Source organism: Carassius auratus, unplaced genomic scaffold (assembly GCF_003368295.1).
Source record: "Carassius auratus strain Wakin unplaced genomic scaffold, ASM336829v1 scaf_tig00216901, whole genome shotgun sequence".
Classification (NCBI taxonomy): domain Eukaryota; kingdom Metazoa; phylum Chordata; class Actinopteri; order Cypriniformes; family Cyprinidae; genus Carassius; species Carassius auratus.
The window spans coordinates 474644-497005 of NW_020528794.1; the positions used below are offsets into that span (position 1 = coordinate 474644).

A 22362-nucleotide genomic window follows, 5' to 3' on the forward strand; every position below is an offset into this window, starting at 1 on the left:
ATCGCGTCAGCCCTATCGGAGTGGCTACCAGAAAATTTTCAGGCAAGAAACGCTTAATAATCGATCTGTCATCACCACACAATTCTGCTTTCAAAGTGATGTCTATTCATCCGGATGCGTGGCATTTATTCGGAATACGATGGTGAGGTAAATTCTATTTCACCGTTCGTCTAACTTTCGGATGCAAAAGCAGCCTGAAAGTTTTTGATACATTATCAGAAGCAGTTTGCTGGATTTTGTCGAACAATTACACAATTCCCCACCTGATTCACCTCCTCAACGATTTCCTGATCATCTCACCTCCCAAGGTTCAGGAGGAGCACGTCAGATACTTAGCCTAATTAGCACAGGTGAAGCCACTTAAGATAATCAACCTTAGGACATAAATACACCTGACTTAGCCTACCTGTCTCCATTGACAGTTTATCAGCATCCCCCCTCCACCCCATCTCCTCCACTAGAGTTCATTTTACACTCTTATAAGAGGGTGGGGGTACTCTAGGTTCGGGCCATTCCCAAGCTTGGAGCCCTTCCCCGGACAGCACACCAAATATGCATTATAATACTTCAGATAATTATATGTAAGTGTAAACTCGTGAAATGCTTTAGTCTTCATACATAGAGCAAGCAAGCCAAAGGCAACAGTGGTAAAAGAAAAATCTATAAGATGCCGATACTGGAGTAAAAAACCTTTGGAGAAACCAGACTAACCAAAAACACTGGGGACCAGTTTCCTCTGTCTATTCAGTCTGAACATTTGGTACAATGTCAATGGTAGTTAACAGTGTTACTGCATTGATTCAGCTGTAAGGTTAAAGGGTAATTGTGTCATGTACAGACAATAACATTGTTTCCTCTGTGGCCCAGGTGAGGCAGGCAGTGTTAGTGAAGAGTTCCTAGGTGCAGTCATCCATTAATGAATCCTTGCTGTTTTGCTAAAACAGGAAACAGTTCATCCCAACGAGAAGTCCATTGTGGAAGATTGGGAAATAATCAGTCTCAACGTAACTCGAGAGTGTCTCGGGACAGAGCTTTTGTGGTAAAGAAAAATATAAAAAAATTCCTCTCTGCCTTTGTGATATACAGTATGCTTGAAGACTTTCTTGACATCATGCAGAAAGGGTTCAGAATACTTTAGAAGCAGGAAACACCAAAAATCATTGTTAACCGTAGAGCATCGGTTTACAATTCTTGCACAAATCAAGAATGATTTATGTGTATGTTGTTATAAAAACAATCAAACAGACATAAATGTAATCTGTTAAACTCAGTCTATTTTGCATTCAAACATTGCTTTAAATTCTTTCACCTGCCTTTTTTAGCTGGCAGGCGACTTATTTTAGCAGAGTTTGTTTTCTTCCCCCACTATTTGGAAAGACTAATATGAAAATACAAAATTATATATATATATTAGAGGAGGGCATAGATTATTATTTTTTTAATCTAGATTAATTTCACTGTGATCTTGAAATTAATCTAGATTAAAATGGCTCATTCAAATTCTGCCGACGGCATTCAAAATATGTGTGTTACCCAAATAAAATTGACAAACAGTAAGTCTTTGAGGAGGGGTTTATCAAGCTAGATGGTGCATTAGAAATGTACATCTACTGTTTCCAAAATGCATCAAAAACTGCTTGAAAAAGCTGTAAACTAATTCCACATTGCACAAGTCGGGACCCGGTGAAGGTTGTACCAGTGGGCCCTGATTGAAATTGTCTAATTTGTATGTTCGTTTATTTTTATTTATTTGTGCTATTTACACAATGTTTAAGTTTTTTTTCAAGTTTGTAGGTGTCAAGGTACAGAAACCAAATAATTAAATGTAAAATAGCACTGGATAGTTTTCAATGTAAAAATAAAATATATAATCAAACCTACATTTATTCAGACACCTTCAACATTTCTCACATTATTACAGTTTTGCTATATATATATATATCAAAAATTATATCTGGTGTCTGAATAATTTTTGGTTTGACTGATAAAACTACAAAGAGCAGTGAGTGATTTTCATTTTCATGGATGAACATTACAGCAGCCAGTAGCTAAATTAGGCGCGGTCCCTTTAAGAGACGATGAACGCATCCAATATAATACACATCCCATTTTTCCTCAACTGTATACTTTCACTTAAAAATTAACTGACAGCTTTTTCATGCATAATTTCCAAGGTGGATATTTTGACATATGTCGTATGTATTTGTCGGCACTAGAGCAAAAATAAGCAAATTCGATGTTCAAGTGTTTTGATCAAAACACTTGAAAACGCTTATCGCAACTGCGATTTGTTCGTTCCGGTGCAGGAGGGACTTTGAGGAGAACTTCGCAGAAGAGAGCTCGATTGGTTCAGTGTCGCTGTCCGTTAGGCTGGCCTCAACCAGTCGGTTATATAAAATATCAAGGTGAAAGTCATCATAGCTTGCTTAAGGCTGGTTCACACGGCAGGATAATTAGGCTGATTTTAGCCCTGATTCACCCCTTCCGACAATCTTAGGATGCTCCGATTATTGTAAAATAATCTGATCAAATATTCCTGCCGTGTGTGGTGTGTTAAGACCGCTCTCATCTGCTCCATGCTCGCGTTGTCTCCACCTCTTTGACCATTGCCTTTTCTTGTTTTTCTTATGTTTTTTTTCCCATTAAAAACAAAGCACAAACTATGGCCACTGCATCCTCTTCGTCCGCCATGATTGTTTACTCTGAAGTCACGTTTGATCTTGAGGGATTTTGCGAGATTTCCCGTCTGACCTGGGAATGCTCGGGAGTCAAATCTGTTCGTGTATGATGTGTTGATATTGCCGTGTGGCTGCACACCACACACTGAACGACCAAAACTGTTAGACCCGTGATTTTTTATCGCCGTGTGTGGGGTCTCTCAGGTTTGGAAAATCGGCCGACAATTTTAAAATCATCCCATGTGAACCAGGCCTTAGTATAGACCCAGCTCCCAACCCAACTTTGAGAATAGATTAACGGCGATATTTTTTTTTTATCGCCCGGTAAGAGTCTCGCATTAACGCAGCACGTTAACGGCAATAATGGCCCACCACTAATATATATATATATATATATATATATATATATATATATATATATATATATATATATATATATATATATAATGTGTCTTGAACAATCGGGTCCCACTAGACAGTAAAAGAAATGGACACAGCGGATTGGATTCAACGGAGACAAGTGAAGTCAATTAAATTTTTGTAATAAAAATTACAAAAATCACGTAGTCCTATTTTATATTATTTTTATAGTTATTGTTGAACTTGCCATTAAGTCATATGTCAAACAAACTAACCAACAAAGAAAAACCTGCTGCAATGAATCCTTTTGATTTATTGTGCCTTAATTTACTATTAGTTTAATTCATAATTATTCACTTACTGAACGCTATTATAAAAGTATATGTGTTTGTTTATGTTAAATAAAAGATAAACATGAGAAAAGAGTCGTATCTTCACTTAAAATGTATCTTGAACATAGACTTTAAAAGAAATGGATACAGCGACCCTGTTGGATTCAACAGAAAAATTAAGTCAATTAGAAGCACGCGTTTCCGGGAGTTTGGGCGCACTGTGCAGACTCAAACTGATTGATTGCTTGATGACATAGATGTCACATGTGCAACCTGAAAGTCTTCTAATCGCTGTGCCAAGAGAAATCTGAATCACCCACCGGATCTTGCAGAGAAGGCGAACGTGAACAGGAGCAAATTTTGGTAAGCCATTGGCTAGCGGACCCCCACCTACTGTTAGCATTCCATTGACTCCCATTCATTTTGGCGTCACTTTGACTGAATAACTTTACATCTGAGGTGTTTAAAGACTCCATTTGTCCATTAATTATTTCTAAAGACACATGAAACCGTATAAAAGGCTCCATTACCTTGTATCCTACGTTATGGTTCCATAGTCCTATTTTATATTATTTTTATAGTTATTGTTGAACTTGCCATTAAGTCATATGTCAAACAAACTAACTAACAAAGAAAAACCTGCTGCAATGAATCCTTTTGATTTATTGTGCCTTAATTTACTATTAATTTAATTCATAATTATTCACTTACTGAACGCTATTATAAAAGTATATGTGTTTGTTTATGTTAAATAAAAGATAAACATGAGAATAAATTACATCTGTGCAAAAAACTTAACTTTTTAACTCTGAAAAGTGAATTATTTATTTACTTGTTCAAAGGACAAGCTCATGTAAAAGCTTAATGTCGAGCCCTGTATTAGCAATGTTATTGTTGTGAGTTTCATCCTCTTTAATATTCATTTTTGTAATGTTGTTATTGTTTGTCTTTTTCTCATTGTTACTATGCACTTAAAATGGTTTGCGATGGATAGAAATGTCATCGCTGTGTGAGTTTAGTCTTTTTCAAAATTCATGTTTGCAATGTAGCTATTGTTTGATGTTTTACATTGATACGGTCAAATACACTTCTAGTGTTTTTTTTGGGATTAAATATTCTACTGTAAGTACGAAAGAACCTGAGATACTTTGATCTCCTGAGAAACAGACAATACAAACATACACAGGCATCTTCAAGACACCCCACAGAGTGGAGGAGCAGGAGACCTCCTTCCCTTCTGGCCATTTGTTTCATTTTAAATCCCTTCACCCATTCTTCCTTCTACTCAGTCTGCTCAAAATGATTACATGAAAATGTCAATGCAAGTGAACTAACACTCATGTCTAGTATCATTGGAAATGTCTCAGTGCAACTGGTACAATGGTCTCACTCTCACAAAAGTAGATTAGAAGATAATACAGATCTGAAGAGTCAAGAGATATCTTGATTACTGTGATGGGAGTGTCCTTTCCTAGGGCCCTCCATGTAAATTACCCCCTGTTCCCATTGAGTTGTAAAACCACCCAGGCTTGGGACCTGAGGTAATGCAAATTCCAATTGTTAGTTTCTGTCTTCATCTCGGGGGATGTTTGTCTTGGTCTGAGGTATTTAAAGGATTGCAGCAAAAGGATCAGTGCGATTTCTGTAGCCAGAAAGCCCGAAGTGTGTTGTGTGTCTCTTCACTTCATACTATGTATTTTCTAAGGTCAGGTATGCATATTTTACTTTTAGATTCATCTTTGAGAATTTGATGTTTTGTATTGATATGATTTGATGTGTTTCAATTGGATGTGTAATTGGCAAAATACATATATACCTGACTGTTAATAAATTGTTACATGTTGATTCTATTCTGTTTTACTCTGTAATTATTGACTAGTAGATTACATTGTATCCTTGTTAGCAACATGTGCACCCGAATGAATGAGTTAATATAAAAATAGAGTTAACTAGAATAATCAAATGTCAGAAGAATATTAATTAAAAAGGCATACAACCAATTTGCATTTCAACCTAAATTCGAGATCATAAGAAAATGGAGCCAGATTAAATAATAAAATGGAGTCAGATTTGAGCTTAACCTGAATTAAATAACTCTATGCGCTGAAAGACAGAACACGCAGGAAACCTTCATCCAGCACCGGATACCTTCCTTGGGCCGAGTGCCTGGACCTTACAAAGTAGTGATTATTGCTGTGAATTTATTTTTTTTCTATATTGTTGTTTTTTTTAAATTTACTTTATTATAAATAAATATTATTTAAAAACATAAGATGTGATTTTTTTTTCAGTGTTACTAGCAAACACCAACAGCAATGTACATTAGTGTTAGTATTTTATAAGTATTAACTGTCCATACATTGCACTTGAAAAAGAAGCTATTGTGGCTCTTTTTGGTGAATTAAATGTATATATTTCTAAATATAATTTCAAAAAAGTACAAGATTAGGCTAACTGAATATATGGGATTTCAAATAAGGGTTAGCACAAATGTAATCTAAATGTAATCAGATTATGTTACCGAAAATGTGTAATCTAAGAGATTATATTACTGACTACAAATTTTTTTCATGTAATCTGTAATTAGGAACTGATTACAATTCATAAGTAATCTACCCAGCTCTGTATATATATATATATATATATATATATATATATATATATATATATATATATATATATATATATATATATATATATATATATATATATATATATATATTAGATATATATAGTGTGTGAATTATACCCGTTTTGAGGATTTCGGTTTAGGTGCAAAGAATTCATTGATTGCTTGAATTTATGTTGATAGTTTTATATTTAATTTATATTCACAGGCAGTCTCAAGGTTGCTTTTATAGAGACTCTTGTCACGACTACAGGAGGCCTCAAACATCGTATAGATTTTAAAATATTGCTTATTACTTATAAAGCCCTGAATGGCTTAGCACCTCAGTATTTGAATGAGCTCCTTTTACATTATAATCCTCTACATCCCCTACGTTCTCAAAACTCAGCCAATTTTGAAAATACCTAGAATATCAAAATCAACTGCGGGCGGCAGATCCTTTTCCTATTTGGCGCCTGAACTCTGGAATAACCTATCTAACATTGTTCAGGAGGCATACACACTCTTGCAGTTTAAATCTAGATTATAGACCCATCTCTTTAACCTGGTTTACACATAACATGCTAATATGCTTTTATTATCCAAATCCGTTAAAGGATTTTTAGGCTGCATTATTTAGGTAAACCGGAACCGGGAACACTTCCCATAACACCCTATGTACTTGCTACATCATTAGAAGAATGGCATCTACGCTAATATTTGTCTGTTTCTCTCTTATTCCGAGGTAACCGTAGCCACCAGATCCAGTCTGTATCCAGATTAGAGGGTCTCTGCAGTCACCCTGTTCCAGTACGTATCCAGACCAGATGGTGGATCAGCACCTAGAAAGGACCTCTACTGCCCTGAAAGACAGCAGTGACCAGGACAACTAGAGCCCCAGATACAGATCCCCTGTAAAGACCTTGTCTCAGAGGACCACCAGGACAAGACCACAGGAAACAGATGATACTTCTGCACAATCTGACTTTGCTGCAGCCTGGAATTGAACTATTTGTTTCGTCTGGTCAGAGGAGAACTGGCCCCCAAACTGAGCCTGGTTTCTCCCAAGGTTTTTTTCTTCATTCTGTCACCGATGGAGTTTCGGTTCCTTGCCACTGTCGCCTCTGGCTTGCTTAGTTGGGGTCACTTCATCTACAGCAATATCGTTGACTTGATTGCAAATAAATGCACAGACACTATTTAACTGAACAGAGATGACATCACTGAATTCAATGATGATCTGCCTTTAACTATCATTTTGCATTATTGACACACTGTTTTCCTAATGAATGTTGTTCAGTTGCTTTGACGCAATGTATTTTGTTTAAAGCGATATATAAATAAAGGTGACTTGACTTGACTTGTGAATCGCCTGGACACAAGACGTACCTCTTTAGTGATTTTGAATGAAATTGCTGGACTAATGGGACATACCAAAACCATTGCATCTGAGCAGATGATTGACTGAAATTGGTCTGACTGTACCTTGCATTTCAAAACTGCTTGGCATGTCAACACGAACGCAGAATGCAAGAGTTTGGCATAACAGTGAGAGGAACATACAGTCAATTGACTAATGAAGAGTTAGACAATCTTGTGGCTGCAATCAAAACAACATCACCACACTCAGGCTACAGAATGATGAGAGGACACTTGAAAGCTCTTGGTCATCGAGTCCAGTGGAGCAGAGTCTTCAGCTCTATGAATAGAGTTGATTCGGCTGAAGTCCTTGCTAGAATGTCACAACTTGGGCATGTTGTGAGGAGATCATATTCAGTTCAGGCCCCTCTGTCCCTCATGCATTTGGACACCAACCACAAGCTGATCAGGTAGGTTAAATTATTTTTATACAAGTCACTTGTTGTACAGCAAGATATCTTAATCTATTATTAAAGGTCCCTGTGTGCATAAGATGTTTTTCCTTTTGAATTCAGATATGGCTTTGTAATATTTGGGGGCTTAGATGGTTACTCAAGAAATGTTAGTGGTGTGACTCCTTTTTGTGTGATACAATCATGGAATAATTGTGCAAAATTCCAATAACTTCCCTAAATTATTTTATGAGGTCATGTATCTGGAGGCTGCAACCAACAACAAAGCAGAGACTGCACTAGGTTTCTTCCTCAAGGCAGTAGAAAAGCGTGCAGTTCCTTCACGGTATGTATGTACATTTGAGTACACCCTACCTATCCATCCATCTCTCTCTATATATATATATATACAGTATGACAGACTGAATGAATGAATGGTCTTAAAACCCTCACCAAGCATTTAAAATGGTTCAAACTTAAAGATATAACATAATTAACTTTTTGGCTAGGCTCAGGCTTTCTCAAGCCAACACCATAAGATGTTTTGTCAAACTTTACTATGTAGTGTTTGTTAAATTTATTGTCTTAATGTGTAGGGTAAGAGCAGACCAAGGTGTAGAAAATGAGGACATTGCAAGGTGGATGTTCACTGTTCAGGGCTGTGGCAGGGGAAGTTTCATTTCGGGGAAGAGCGTTCATAATCAAAGGTAATTTCTTGTTACTTTAGTGTTGGTAATAAATTTGTTTTTGAATTTTGAATCATAAATGACAAAGAAATAAGGTTGTTTTGTGTCTTATATTTAGGGTCGTACGGCTATGGAAAGATGTGTGGATGTCTGTTTCAAACTTGTATTATGATGTTCTACATAATTTGGAAGAGAGTGGCTCTCTTGACCCATCAAACACTATTCACTTTTTCTGTGCATATTCTGTGCAACCATTAGTCCAGTCTCACAGTCAGGAGACTTTGGCCAAGATATTTACTTATCAGTGTTAAGTTTTGTGCAGCTGCTTCTTGAATAACACTTTGGAGCTCAAAACATCAGACTATAAGTTACGTAAAAGAAAAAAAAAAATCCTGTAAAGTTGTCTTTGTCTTGTATGGTGTCATTATTCTATTGTGAAATTGATCAGTGCTTCCCACACAGAGATTAAACAAAAAATAATAATTATATACAAGACTAATGTGGTAAATGTGACTAAACACCTTTGGCATGAAAATAAAAACAATGACTTTTAAAAGTTTTTTTTATTATTGTAATCAACATTGTCAAATACCTACTGTAGTTGCAAACCTCTACACCAAGGTTCTCTTGGAAAACATGAAACTTATAAATGAAATGCAACATCAGTACCTTAAAACAGATATAAAATCAGTTAAGGAGAGCTGTATATAAGAGCGGCTTGATTTGAACTGCAAATGCAAGTTGTATATCTTAAATCAGATATAAACTACAGAAACCGCACTCTAACTGAGGCCCACTTTAAAAACATTTCAGAAAAGAAAATTCAACTTAAGTATCTTAATGTAGGTCTAAAAGTACTGCAGACATCCACCAGGTTGATATAGGAAATATGTTAACAAACTGTAACATTTAAAGCTATGGTTTAAGAGATTAACTCAAATCCAGCACTATATTGTGGGTGATATTTAAACCCTGCTAAATGCTCCCCCCTGATTTTATGGCTTGCACAATGATGCATTTAAAGTCTTCATATGTTGTCATGTGTGCTACTAGAAAGGTAACAAATTGTATTAGTGCAAGCACTCACTATTGGAAAGCATATGGTGTGCTGTGGCATTCTGACTTTACAGTCATGATCAAATTTGAAAACTATCTGAAAAGCTAACTAACTGTTCCCGAAATCAATAGTGGCTTATGTCCCTGGCCTGTAATCCATTGCATGACTCAAGGGACAGTGAGGTAGGATGGCTCAGTTTCCAATTATGCTGCATCTTCAGCACTCTGTATAGTTTTGTGTAAAGAAAAACAAAAACAAGTAAGTCAGATCTTGGACAAACTGAGAGTAAGTAGTGTTATTCGATTTTAATTTTGGGTAAAAAAAATCCCATTAATAATAAAATACAATACAATGTAAAGCCCACCTCCACATTCAATTTCTTGAAGGAAGTCCTGAAAGTAGTTTATGATTTTACTCTCTACCGAAGCCCTTGAAGTTCCTCTCTCACTCATTTCAGGAGCAACTTTGCTGAGAAAATAGTCTGCATCTGGCTGGAAAAATAACAAATTGTCAGTAGAACAGCAAATTGATGTTTGCTTTAAAAAAAAACAAAGTTCTTAAAAACATTTAACTTACTGTACAGTCCTCCCCAGGAACAAACAGACGCTTGCAAAGACTTGGTGTCATGATTCTGCCCTCGTGTCCTTGATTTTTCCTAGTCTTGAGGCAGGATCATGACAGACCCGTGTTTTGTGTACAAGCGCATGGCCTTGTCTTTGGGCCATGTGCTTGTGTTGTCTCGTTCCCTTGCCCCGCCCCCCTTGTTAACCTAGTCGTGTCTTGATTGTCCCATCTGTGCCACCTGTCGTGTCTTGATTGTTTCCCCTATTTAGCTTTCCTAGTGTGCTCTGTCTTGCGTCGGTTCATTGAGATTTGTTCCCTAAGAATTAGGATTGTCATTGTGATTGTACCTCAACTGTGTCCTACAATTGTGATTGTGTGTGAGATTGTGCTGTACCCGCTGAAGTCCTTGTATTACCGTGAGTGTTCATAGTTAGTATTTAGAGTCCTTGTTTATCTTGTCAGTCCAGTCCTGTTTTAGTTATTTAGTCTTTACCTTGCTCCGTGTTTTCCCCCTCGTGGGTTTTGTTTTCCCCTTTTTGTAATAAACCTGTTTGTGTTGTAAATCCTGTCTGCACCTGAGTTCCTCCTTGCCAAGAACCTGACAGAATGAACCGACCAGAATGGAACTCAGCGGACAGGAGGCAATGCTGGATGCCCGTGCCAGCAGCGTCGAGAGCTGGCGTGCCCGTGCCAGCAGCGTCGAGAGCTGGCGTGCCCGTGCCAGCAGCGTCGAGAGCTGGCGTGCCCGAGCCAGCAGCGTCGAGAGCTGGCGTGCCCGAGCCAGCAGCGTCGAGAGCTGGCGTGCCCGAGCCAGCAGCGTCGAGAGCTGGCGTGCCCGAGCCAGCAGCGGTGGGCGTGCCCGAGCCAGCAGCGGTGGGCGTGCCCGAGCCAGCAGCGAGGAGCGCTGGCGTGCCCGAGCCGGCAAAACAGAGAGCCGTATTCAAGTCTGCAGTCGTGAGAGCGGAGGAGAGAGCCGCGGCCGACTCTGCAGCAAAGACTCTTGTACAGTCTGTCTCATCTCGTAAGGAGATGCCAGTTGTCCTGGCTGCTAAAGCCTTTTCTGATTATTTGTCTAGTCTTGTCCGTATCCTAGAAGTCCCCGTCAGTCCTGTCTTGTCCTCAGACCCTGTCCCCAGAAATCCCGAGTGTCCTGATGTCGTCTCCCCGTGTCCCGTGAGTGTTGCCCCGTGTCCTGCTGATGAAGTCATGTATCCTGTTGATGTGGCCCCGTGTCCCGTAGATGTCCCGTGTCCTGTTGTCCCCCCGTGTCCCGTAGATGTCCCGTGTCCAGTAGATGTTGTCGTCCCGTGTCCAGTAGATGTTGTCGTCCCGTGTCCAGTAGATGTTGTCTCCCCGTGTCCAGTAGATGTTGTCTCCCCGTGTCCAGCTGTCGTCTCCCCGTGTCCCGTAAGTCTTGCCCCGCGTCCCGTAAGTGTTGCCCCGCGTCCCTTGTCTGCTCCTATCATGTCCCCTGTCAGTTGTCCCGAGACCCCTCCCCGCCCCTCACCACCCAGACCTGCCCGTACCCCCCGTCGTCAGCCTTCGTCCTGTCCTCCTAAAACTCCTGCCCCACCCACTCACCCTGGTCTGTCCCCCATGAACTTTGTGGTCCCGCCTCCTCCCCTTCCCTGTTTGTTTTTTTTGATTTGTCACCCTGACCCTGCCGTCGTGTATTCATGTCTGCCTTTGTTATTATTTGTCATGTCTTGTTGGTTTGTGTCGGTGTCCCAGTCTGTCATGTCAGTCGTGTCCCGTGTTTGATGTTCCCTTGAGGAGCGTCTGGAAGCCGCTCCTTAAGGGAGGGGTTCTGTCATGATTCTGCCCTCGTGTCCTTGATTTTTCCTAGTCTTGAGGCAGGATCATGACAGACCCGTGTTTTGTGTACAAGCGCATGGCCTTGTCTTTGGGCCATGTGCTTGTGTTGTCTCGTTCCCTTGCCCCGCCCCCCTTGTTAACCTAGTCGTGTCTTGATTGTCCCATCTGTGCCACCTGTCGTGTCTTGATTGTTTCCCCTATTTAGCTTTCCTAGTGTGCTCTGTCTTGCGTCGGTTCATTGAGATTTGTTCCCTAAGAATTAGGATTGTCATTGTGATTGTACCTCAACTGTGTCCTACAATTGTGATTGTGTGTGAGATTGTGCTGTACCCGCTGAAGTCCTTGTATTACCGTGAGTGTTCATAGTTAGTATTTAGAGTCCTTGTTTATCTTGTCAGTCCAGTCCTGTTTTAGTTATTTAGTCTTTACCTTGCTCCGTGTTTTCCCCCTCGTGGGTTTTGTTTTCCCCTTTTTGTAATAAACCCTTTGTTTGAGAATCCCTGTCTGCACCTGAGTTCCTCCCTTACCAATACCTGACACTTGGATGCTCCTTAAGTATGTCCAGCAATCCATACAGCTGAAGGCCTTTGCGCAAGTCTCCAAGCATTGGTATAACTCGAAATGTTGCATGGAGAACAATTGCTCTTGTGGAGAAAAACAAAAGTAACACATTTAATAATAATAATTAGAAAAACTGTAGATCTAGTAATACAGCATAAGTTTGTTTCAAGATGTAAGTTAACCAGTTAAGGTTAATAAGTTAAATTAATTTGACTAAATGTAACATTACACAGTCTTCCAAATTCTATCTTTCATTACACAGTCTGCTTAAAAGGGAAAATATTTTCCATATTTACCTAATTACAGCTTTTTTTTTGTTCTATGTTGAGTGCTCCTGTGTATCCACAGCTGATAATATCATCTGTAAATTCAGTCAAATCAGTTGCCTATTCAACCTTATGAAAAACAGGATGACAAATTAACTCTGTGTGATTACTTCATTGTAATATGCAAACCAACAATGTAATATACTGCTGGTAGCTATTGGGCAGTATTAAGAGTGAAATTACCTTTGCGATCAATAGGGAGTATTCAACGTCATCTACATCATCCTTGCAAATTCTGCTGCCATTAACTTCCCCAGTGGTGAGGTAAAAGTAGTACCACTCCCTCATAAAACATGGGGCTGAGCCACCTTAAGCTAGACTGACAGCAAAGATCTCTCCAGCAGTCCTATTATTTCAAAGTGAGGTTTTAAAAAAGCACTCAGTCATTGCCATTACACATGTAATTAAAAATTTGAGCTTCAACAATACAAACCCGAAGAAACCATTGTCAAGGTCACTGTTGGAGTACTGTGGACTCTTTTCTCTCTGACCCAAGAAGAGGCGTTTTTCAATGCCACTTAACATTTCTTTGAATAACATTGAGAAAAAGCAGTGTGTGAATTACACCGATATTTAGTTATTTATTTTTGTTACAGCTTTTCCATTTTTATTATTCTTAACTTGCCTGTAAGAAACTCCTTTCGTAAAGCACCAGAGTCGACTCCAGCTTCCCCAATAAAGGTTATTTTTAGCTGGTTGGCTGGATTTCCTTTTTTATGTCTTTGCCACTGCTTGAGTCCACTCTCTAGGAGATTGTCCCGTGAAACACAAATGCGGAACTTCTAGACTGTAGCAGGAGATGATGAGATGGTGAACACTATGTACATTTACACTTAATTAAACTTTTTAGACTCTGTACTAAATGAACATTTTACTATAATACTTGTGGAGAGCTTGAATTGGCTGTTGTATCATCAGCAATAAAAGAATCATCATTGCGCATAAAAGAACTGTGATCTGGAGACGCCACTGTAATTGGAAAGAATACAGTTTTCATTTTACAGTGGAACATGTGACAAAGCACTTGGGGTTGATTTATAACACATTCTTTCCCAGAACTATGTTTCCTAAAGTTTGTGTTACTCACAAAGATTTTTTTCTCCACACAGGCTGGCATGTAGTTCAAGACTGTCCACAGGAAACTTCAGTTGACATATTGGTGAGTGAGTGAGTGAAGTGACATTCAGCCAAGTATGGTGACCCATACTCAGAATTTGTGCTCTGCATTTAACCCATCCGAAATGCACACACACACTGTGAGCACACACCCGGAGCAGTGGGCAGCCATTTATGCTGCGGCGCCCGGGGAGCAGTTGGGGGTTCGATGCCTTGCTCAAGGGCACCTAAGTCGTGGTACTGAAGGTGGAGAGAGAACTGTACATGCACTCCCCCCACCCACAATTCCGTCCGGCCCGAGACTAGAACCCACAACCCTTTGATTGGGAGTCCAACCCTCTAACCATTAGGCCACTGAGGGACTGGAGGGACTGAGGCATGGTAAAACAGACTACAAACAAGAACATGTTAAATTATATAATAGTAACGTGGATTAGAGAAAATTTTTATTAGGGCTGGAGAAATTTAATGCCACATTACCTCAGATGGAACATTTTATTTTATTTTTTTCTCATCCAAATTGCTTTCTGAGATGAACTGAACTTCTGTCTACTCCAAAAAAATAAATTAAAACTGAATCATACAAAGTACTTCATCATAAGTATGTGATTAGCAATCTGCTGACATAAACTAAAATAATTTATCGTTTTGCAGGTCTGTACAAATTAATAAATCAATATGGAATGTTACATTAATAAAATAATTAGAGAGCATCAATCCATTACCTCTTCATTTGAGGATGCGGACTTGCAAACCTGAATGTGGAGAGCCAACACTTGCAGGGGCATGCTTTTGTTGCACATTTGGCAAGTAGCCTTTGGCATTTATTTAATTCTCTGGCATCATTAGGGAGAGGATTAAGGTCCAGAGGAACTACATACAGCATTGTCTTTCCAGATGCAGAGGCAGATTTGATCTGGGATCCAGTGTAACCTTCTGAGTCTGGAGGAATAACATTTAGCCATCTTATACCACACCCCCCTATAAAAAAAAAAAAAAAACGTAGCCTTATAAAGCATCCATCCTCCACTCAGACCCTCCCTTTTCGGGAATGCTTCATACAGTATGCTGGAAAATTATTGTGAAATGCAAAGAAACACACTAATTTAGATTTTTTTTTATTCTATTTCCTGTACTTTTGACTCTACTATAAATGTAGTTTTTCCAGTTGTACAAAAAACAAACACACTAACATGCCTCTGAATGTGTTATGTCCATTGCAATTGAGATTGTCCTTTTGCCAAATCCTGCTTGAACAAGCTTAAGCTCGTGTGCATGTGAAGGGGTAGTCTCAGAATTTTTATCCAAAAGATATACATTTAAATCATAGGGTTTAAATGCTTTCGCATTCTTGGTATGTGTTCTGGATGCAACATTTATTTTATTTTTTCCCCGCAGATTGCATGTCTTCGGAACATGCTAGGAAAGGCCCTACAAGAAAAGAAAAATTTAATAATTTATATTTTTTTCTAAAATAAAATTAATGTCTGTAGGTATACAGTAATCAAAATTAGTTTATGTCGAATTAAGTTTGTTTAACTTAAAATTTTTTAAATCTAATAGTGTAGGGGTTTAACTATGTTAATGACAGAGTCCCTTCAAATAAAAAAAAATTACTATTAGATTGGGTATCCATGCACTGTATGGCCAACAACATGCACCTGGCCATGTCCTGATCAATGGTGGTATTTGTCTGTCTTTCTGGTAAGACTGCCTGCTGCCCCTGACCCTGCACTTGAACTTGAGGACGTGGTGTTACAGAATTCTGATTAAGAGTTTGTGTTAGCACAGAGATGAGGCTCTGTGCTGCACTAAGCACATCCAGGTACTTGGTCTGCTAAACACAAAGTTTACATTAAGAGTTAATGCGAGCATAATGAGAATCAATGAGAAAATCTTTATGTTATGCATTCAGAATATATTCAGAACGCTTCACTCTTGATAATGTTGTCATTGTTTGATTGGTATACAGCAGAGCGGACTATATATTATACTGAAAGGTCTGAGGACTTATGTAAAGCTGATATTATTTAGGGTTTTACATTTGCTAAAGAAAAAAAAAACATTATAGGGTACTGACCATATATTGGTGAGGTTAAATATATGTGAACATTTTCAACTAAGATTGTAAGGTAAATGTGGGCAAAATGGGTCTGACCACTTTATAAATGTACTGTATATAGGCCTACATTTCTAGCGTTTAGTTGGCATTCTTACTCATGTTCTTGTCCTCTATTTCTAATATAAATGGTTACCAGCCATACTTCTCAAAGCTATTGGAACTGCTTTATTGATGTGATAATGATAGATCATTTGATACTGATTTCTTTGCACTATAGTGGAATAGTCCCTAAATAAGGTAACAATTTGCTATCCCAGTAGGTTTGGATCAATGCATAAAATCCTAATAATCTTAATAGAATCTATGATCTCGAGGCTACACCGTTAGAGATGGCAAAATCATGCATTTTAAGACACAAGAAATACTGCCTGCATGATAAAAAGCATGTGACATTTAATGCGTATCTGATCAGTAAAGCCGGTTCTGTAATCAGCGATAGATCTCCATCACCTGAACGCTTTCACATGGAGCAGCATTTACTACACAAAGCCGTTTTGCTGCTCCATGTGAAAGCGTTCAGGTGCAATATAATTTTAAATGGGTTTACATTTTTTATTCACGCTTATTATTGTTTGATCCATGACCGCGTTGTTTGTTGTTTAAAAAAATTAATTTGTCTAAGTGACCCTCTGATGTCACATGGACTACTATGATGATGTTTTTCTTACCTTTCTGGACATTGACATTATACCTTACACACAGCTTCAATGGAGGGACTGAGAGCTCTCGGACTAAATCTAAAATATCTTAAACTGTGTTCTGAAGATAAACGGAAGGTCTAACGGGTTTGGAACGACATGGTAAGTTATTAATGACAAAATTTTGCATTTTGCTATAAATAACCCTTTAACAGTGGGATGCATGTCTTGAATACATAAAGTTGATTTCAGGACCTCAATTACAATGACTGCAGGTGTATGGGAGGGTTTAGATGGTGGCAGAGATAACCCTGGCATCACTAGCATACATATACACCCACCCACCTTTCAGAGCCTTTAAACTGTCCTCATCCAGTTCAACAAAAACTGCAGGCACTGTCACTGACTGCTGAGACTCCGCCTGAGGGATGGCGTCCTCCTCCTCCTCACTGGTGTTAATCACCTATGCAGAAAACATCAACCTAATTACCTTAAACAACAATGGCAGCTATACACTCCTAATCATACACATGCCAAAACACAATTTTAGTGGTGTGAGTGTGTGTAGAAATGAACGGTTCATAAACTCTTGAATAGTAACTAATTTTCACAAAAATGCAGTTCTGCTACATCACAAGCTTTACCCTGAGCACCAAGGGCATATAGGTTTGTAGGTTGTGTTTGGGCTTTGGTACATAATTCAATTAAAGCACAAAGTGCGATAGTACATGCCTTTCAGCACAAATAGGCTATAATCAATCACTGTAAACTCTGTCAAATTTTCTGGGGAACACTGCACATTTGATGAAGTCAGTTACATTTTTAAACTTACCATTTTTCGTATTTTGGGAGGATCAAAAATATCACAACATGTGTCATCAGAATCAGACTCATATCTAACAGGAGTTAAACTGAGTTGTCTTGTAGGTTGCTGTTTGAGGTCCCTCTTGAGCTGTTCGCCTATCTTGGCCATCTGTGAACCAGACTGACAACATACATCTTGTTTAAGAGAATGATTTTGAAAATGTCCACACCACCACTTTAAGTAATGTCACACACCGCCGAGGAATGAGAACAGCAAACGAAGATATATTATTCAAAATAGACTAGATAATAATAATAAATGTTTCTTGAGCAGCAAATCAGCATATTCGAATGATTTCATAAGGATTGTGTAACACTGAAGACTGGAGAAAATTCAGCTTTGATAACAGGAATACATTTTAAAATATATTCAAATAGAAAGTAGTTATTTTAAATCGTAAAAATATTGCACAATATTACTGCTAAATGCAGGCTTGGTGAGCAGAAGAGACTTTAAAAAAAAAATAATAATAATAATCTTACATTCAAGAACTTTTGACTGGTAGAGTAATCTCTCTTAAAATACCTTACTTTTATCATGGGTTATGATAATCAAAACAGTCCTGAGCTAGATTAAGCTTTGATCTCTGCAAACCAAACGATCACTTTAATCAAATATTTAATAATAATGTTTAATACCGTAAAGCTGCTTGATTTAAATAAAAAACTATAGATGTGACGTGAACGCTTTACTGAGCTCGTGCAAACATCCACATCGGTGTAATAAGATGCATTTTTAACTGCTACTTTCATACTGCTGTGAATTTTGTTTTTGTTGTTATTTCGTTATTGAAAGGAAAGTGTGTGTCATATATTTTCATATCCAAATGACATTGTTCGGCGCGTTTCTGACATAGACAGTAAAAGAAATGGACACAGCTACCCCATTGGAACTCAATTGAGGCAAGTGAAGCACATTTTTAGCGTTTTTAGCACTTCCGTTTCTGACACGCAGACTCAAACTGCCATGCAAACTGACATCGTTAATCTTGCAGAGACGGCGAGCTTGAGCGGGGAGTTCTTTGGCGTGAGTGAGCAGGAGTAATTATTCTGATTAATTATTTTGTATAGTATTTTAAAATTTAACGCCAGTATGCCATATTAAGTTAATTTCCTGCGAGCTTCTCCTACTGTCTGTACGGTAATGCGACAGAGACTCGAGTGGTTATGACGCAATCATTAGCCTATTTTTTACAAAAACTGTTTCTACGGGGGCCATAATGTAACATAGAAGGTAATGGAGCCCTTTGTACATTGTCGTGTATCTTTAGAAATAAATAATGGACAAACGGAGTCTTTAAACACCTCAGATGTAAAGTTATTCGCTGTCAAAGTGACGCCAAAATGAATGGGAGTCAATGGGAATGCTAATGCAAGTGAAGTTCTGCTACAAGATGGCGGCACGAGGCCGACTTCAACTTCCGGTCGACTTCCTTGCCACCTGGTTTCTGAGTGCTGTTTCTCTTCTTCTCTTGAATTGCATGAGGAGAGCTGAATTACAGTCTTGCGCTACAGTGCCACACTGGTCAAACCACATTACTGCAGGCTCTAAATTAGGTCAAAATAAATAAAACGACTACTTGACAACAAAAATATTTGTCAACAATTTTTTTGACTATATTGTCGACTAATCGTTTCAGCCCTACTGGAATCACAATGTTCCATAACTCTTAAGTCATAATTCAAACTTACAGTCATTCCTTGCTTCACCACCCCCTTCTCCTGGCCAGACTGACTGGAAGACCATATATCCCCGCATTTGAGAAAAGCGACACGCTTCTGGACTACTTTGTAGTTTTCTGTTTAGAAGAGACATTAAATACAAATACAGTGTGACCTTTTAATAATAAAAAATTATAATTTCAAGACAGCAATGTTACTGTCATTTAATTTATTTGTACTTTATGACTTTCATCAGTATTGGGCAGTAATGTCCATACCACCTTACGGCGGGAGTCCATCCCTCTGTTCATTCAAAATGTCTCCTTGACACAACTTATTTGTCCTATATTTTAGCCTGTTGCACCTTATAAATATGTTGTCCCCAACAACCGAATGACTTTAGTAACTTTGTCTTAACTAATTATCAGAATTTGTATTAAATGGTCATGCTGACGCATGATGCATATCGACGACGAATTCCATTATACTAACGTTACTAGCTAAACCTTCACTAGAACCTAAGCCAAACACTTCAAAGATAAGCTATGGGTCTGTAGACGCTAGTGTTGGAGCATTCTCTGTAGGAGGACTTATTAATTATGGCGTTTTTCCATTACATGATGGTACCTGCTCGACTCCTCGACACATTGTGCTTCCGTTTTCCATTGCAGATTTTAGTATATCCTCAACAGCATGGCTGGTCGTCTTATATGACGGCTCGATGAACACACCAGCACACAAGTATAAACATCAGCCTATGTAAGTGGCCTGATGATTATACTTGTGCGTTGGTGTGTGCGTAGAGCCATCATGGTGTGTACGTAGGCTACGGTGAAAGCTCTGCCTGGAGCCTCCGCGGAACTGTAAAAAAGCAGCGCCAACTGCCGTGACCTACGCGACACACACACAGAACGTAGAAGGTGTGTTGTTGTTGCTACAGCCAGAAGACACCTTTTGTTTCAAATGATGCTGGCAAAAAAAAAAAAAAAAACCGCTGGCTTAACGGTTTAAAAAAAGCGGGTTTATTCAGGATGACAGTAGTCAGTTAGCTAATGTTACAAAAAGTATTCCGAAAATTACCAATGTTTTAGAACTTACCCGCCATGAACAGCAGTTTGGCTGCAACCGGCTTCGCTGGGCGCCGCGGACAGACGCCGAATGGCGCCGCCGGTGTGTGTACTCCCATAGAGAATAATGTGTTCGAATTTTAAAGACGTGACGCGACGCTGCGCTTCTCGTCCGGTGTGTGACCCCCTTTACCGCCTGAGTTTCAGTGACGAATTTCAAACATTAACCGTTACTATATAGCTACTGGAGCTAATTGCCACCGAAACTTCTACATAGTGATTGGATGTCGATGATGCTGCACACACTGATTGGATGTGGGAACCGACTGGGGGGTAGGTACAATTCCTGGGTCCATTAGTAGCCATCTATTGCTTAGTAGGGCTGTTCGATTCCACAATTTTTGCACATATTAACATCGTGTTCATTATTAAAGTTATCCAAACTGTGTAAGGTTGTTTTAGAAAGTGGAATGCATATATAATTAGCCTTATCATTCTACCTTAAGCAAAACTATGTAACGTTAGCCTATTGTCGAACATAAACCAACTTAAAAAAGCATGTGGACACGTAACAACTTAGTTTTGTGTCAGAACTTTTACACTTTCATTCATAAATTCACCCCATCTGTGTTTGCGAAACGACTGAATCGCTGGAATCCAGTCAAAAATAGAACTTGTTGTTTAAAGCAGAACGTCACACGATTTGGCTATTTTTGAATGAATACATCTATATTAGGGCTGTAAAATGAATCAAATATCGATATGGACTAGTGTATATGAATATTAAAGTTAAAAGGGACTACAATTGTGCTACGTGTCTCTGGGAATGAGTGCTCAATATGTCCATTGTGCCATTCAGATACACACGATGCTCGCAGTGTTTTCCCCCACGCCGGCCACGTCCCCAGCTATGACTAGATGCCGACTGTATCTATAGCCCAGCTCAGCAGGGACATGCGTTTATCGCATGAATTAAATAAGACATGAAGTGTCTAAAATAAATGTGCACAGTTCAGCTGAATGATGACATTTACTTTGTATACTTTACATAATATTAACAAACCGTACACTGAAACAAAATAACCAGAACATTAATGACTGATAGAGCTCTGTCAATCAGATTTATTATGTATTATTTATAATTATCATTGGCTGATAGAAATATATATATATATATATATATATATATATATATATAGTAGATGATAATAAGAGCAAGAAAGAGAGTTCTTTACCTGTTACTTAAAGTGACCCTTCTGTCAATCAAGTGTGTGTGCATTAATACAAGATGTAACAGTAAACAAAATTAACTTGTCTTACTCACTGCAGCATTGTAGCATATGACCCTTTAAGCAATCAGCCTAACAATGTCAATACACTTTCCCTTAGTAGGCTACAGTAAATTAATAAATATCTAAATTTCCACTAAAAGTGTTTGCATCTTTGCATATTTTATGACAGTACTGTGATATGCTAAAAAGTACACTTATATTTAGTGCACTTTGTTTACAGTGTACTAAGATTACACTACAGATGAAGTGAAATCATTGTACACGTTAATAAATTATACTTTGTATTACAAATAAACATACTTACTAAAAGTACACTAAATTACCACTATACATTTTAATATTTTAACATATTTTATGAGAGTACTCTGATATGCAACTAGAAATACACTTATTTTAGAGTGTACTGTATAAAGTGTACAAAAGTCACACTTCTAATGAAGTGAGAACATAGTACACTTTTAAAAAGTATACTAACAATTAATTTCCAAAAAATATATTTCCCATAAGTACATTGAATTGCCACTCTAAGTATGTCAAATTTAATATACTTAAAATGTTTTATCTTCAATACAATTTAAAATACATTAACAACAAAGTCCACTTTCAAAAAGTACATTTAAAAAATAATTTGATTACTGATAAATTAGTGTACTTATTTTTTGGACTATTAAGTTGAACTTAACTACATCTTTTTTGAAGTATACTTTTAAAAAAGTACAAATCAAATACTCTTTAAATAAAGTACAACAAGTAGAAGCATACTTCGTTTATAATTCATGTACTTTATTCATATTTCAAATACA

General features: G+C 38.2%; 1 long non-coding RNA gene across 1 annotated transcript; it reads left to right on the forward strand.

The window, feature by feature from the left end:
* Window positions 1-7222: 7222 nt before the first annotated feature.
* Window positions 7223-8733, forward strand: LOC113099329 (uncharacterized). The gene is made up of 4 exons (XR_003289393.1): window positions 7223-7807; window positions 8044-8135; window positions 8386-8496; window positions 8594-8733. It is a non-coding gene; the product is annotated as an uncharacterized LOC113099329 (long non-coding RNA).
* The last annotated feature ends 13629 nt before the right edge of the window (window positions 8734-22362 follow it).